General features: G+C 32.9%; 1 protein-coding gene across 1 annotated transcript in view; it reads right to left on the bottom strand.

The window, feature by feature from the left end:
• Positions 1 to 1,559, bottom strand: part of LOC106875753 (S-phase kinase-associated protein 1) — a 21,988-nt gene extending 20,429 nt beyond the window's left edge. Inside the window, exon 1 of the mRNA XM_014924008.2 lies at positions 1,429 to 1,559. The gene's annotated coding sequence lies outside the window, so the exon portion shown is untranslated. The remainder of the gene's footprint in view (positions 1 to 1,428) is intronic.
• Between the last annotated feature and the right edge of the window lie 1,058 nt (positions 1,560 to 2,617).

Here is a 2,617-nt window from a genome sequence, read left to right as displayed (position 1 = left end):
ATATATAGTCTAGACTGGAACTTATGTTATCTAATCCAAGGAGGATGAAAAAAATAAGTCTCCGACGAGATTAAAACTTGGAAGGGACGTAATTAAACACTGTAAGGCAATTTTAAAAAAAATAAAGATATCTTACATTGCCAAAATAATTAATAGCATAAATAACTAAATAATTAATAACATAAAAGGTACAATTGCCTGAAGTACCAGTTAAAAAAGTGTCGATTATTTTCATAAAATCAGAAGGATTTAATTTCAGAATGTAGAAATTCGAAACTAAATTGCTGTAAGTCAGAAATCTCATCAATTCTGTCAATGGTAATATTTAGCCATTTAATTATTTTTGTTTGCCAAAATGTATTCAATTCTTCTATGATCTAATATAATATTGATGTTCCTTTCACATCAAAAGTTTCCATGAAATTCGTTTTCTGTTTTTTAAATCGTCACATCAACAGCAGATAGCACTATACGAAATAAATGAAGACGTTTCTGAGATGAGCACACACACATACACAAATGTATTATAACAAGGGAAGTGGCGATGAATTGGTCAATGGAATATGGAGATCGGGTTTCGGTTTCCAACTGTAATGATTTCACTATTATTCTTTCAATGATTGCTAAAAGCATTTCGTTGAGAAGACTTTAACGTCTTCTGACCTGCGATTTAATACTTTGGAATGGGAAGTTTTGATAAATAATATATCATATTGGTATATAATCACTTAAAATATTTCAATATTGCGTACGTGCTTTGGATCTTTGATACATTTTTTTTCTTTTTTTCCCATCTCACAACCGTATAGTTTCACATTTAAAAATATCTTATATATATATATATCTGTTAGAATGACAACAATAAAGACACGTAGCTAGTTCAGGTTATATGAAAATAACAAAGACCAGAAGAAAAAAAATAATTACAAAGGAAAATAAGAAGTCAGCTGAATCGATTCATTAAAGCAAAAATCAAAACAACGCCATATTCTAAGATATCGGTCGACTTGTGTATCTCGATGTGTGTAGATTCACTTGGTCTTTAAATCGGGGATTGGTTTTAATAGTATTCAATATTGAAAACTAATACCCGACTTCAGAGTCCAAAATAGCTACCTCACCTTAACCCCTGTCTCCACTATATTAGATATTTCTTTCTTTCTTTCTTCCCCCCTCTCTCTCTCTCTATATATATATATCTGTATATAAATAGATACACATACATTCCAAACACAAGGACAGTGTAGAAACAGCTGTAACGTACGGCAGTAAATATATGCATGGCTAGTTTTTAATCAGATAGTATTTCACTTTCAAAACAGATTAATTTCAAAAAATGAAAAAAAAAACGTATTGAATGCGCAAGAGACAAAACAAAGGAAACACACATCTATTTATATGAAGCTCAACAACCACAAAAAGCCATACCTTAGAAGAGGTTTATAACAAAATATCAATCGGTGTTGAGACTTTCAGTCCTTAAAACTGCGCTAAAAAGAAGATACTGACAGCGTCCCCTGTCGACTACTATGTAATCAAGCTACTGAAGAGCAGATAACCAATTTTTTTCTTTCCTTTTATTTTAATCCCAGTCACGTGGTCGTTCTGCTTGCTAGAAATAGCAGCCAGATTTCTGTCAAATCACACCCTACCATACATACATACAAACAAACACACAAACAAACAAAGACAGAAGAGCAGTCATTTTCAAGCGAGGTGCTACAGATTTTTAAGAATATAATTTAATGATTTATAAAGTCTATACTAATGGTTTAGCGTCTTGAAAAACTTATAATTTTGTTAACCACGAAATTCGTGATTAATAAAACAAGACAAGCGATAGTTATCTGTATTGTTTTTCAGTTCTTTCTCAACCGTAATACATTTTTTTGTATTAAATTCGTGGTACAGGGAAGATTTTAAAAAATTACGTAATTCCTATACAAAATAACAATTTAATTTTAAACTTTAGAAATATATTGTAGTTAAGAAATATATTGTAAAGTGTTTCTAACCTCGTTTTATTAATATTTGTGCGCAATTAAGAAAAGACTGACAAACTTGTTGGAGTGTTGGACAAAGGTTTTCTAAAGTTTGATCAAATTCATTTCTTTCTGAGTTAAAAAAAACAACCCTGTAACTTTGCCTTTCATCATTTCAGAGTCGGTACAATTATGAGTCAAGTACTGGGGGCAGTTTAATCGACTAACCCCTTGCCCTCACAAATTTCAGGCCCTATTCATGAGAATAACAAAGTTATGAACAGTACGTATTTCAAGATACTCCAGCTTTAATAAATGATTAAGGAATATGGAGTTACACCTAACTCACTTCTACTGTCAGGTTCGCTTTAATCTAGGGTGGTAGTAACTATCAAGAGCCCCAGTTATGGATCAAATAGTAGATGGACTTAGGGCTAAGGCCTACAGGAGCCGGTGGAGGGAGGGCTGGTCCTTAGAGATATGTCACACAGACTCACCAGTATGTGGACATGCCCCGATGTCACATGAACCAGTATACCTACCTTAGAATTGAATAGGCTCTGTGCATCAAGGGTAAGAGAAAAAGTAAGAGAGAGAGAGAGAGAGAGAGAGAGAGAGAGAGAGAGAGAGAGAGA

This window comes from Octopus bimaculoides, chromosome 5 (assembly GCF_001194135.2).
Source record: "Octopus bimaculoides isolate UCB-OBI-ISO-001 chromosome 5, ASM119413v2, whole genome shotgun sequence".
Classification (NCBI taxonomy): Eukaryota; Metazoa; Mollusca; class Cephalopoda; order Octopoda; family Octopodidae; genus Octopus; species Octopus bimaculoides.
Note: the sequence above shows the minus strand (reverse complement) of the source record. Positions and strands in the feature narration are given on the sequence as shown.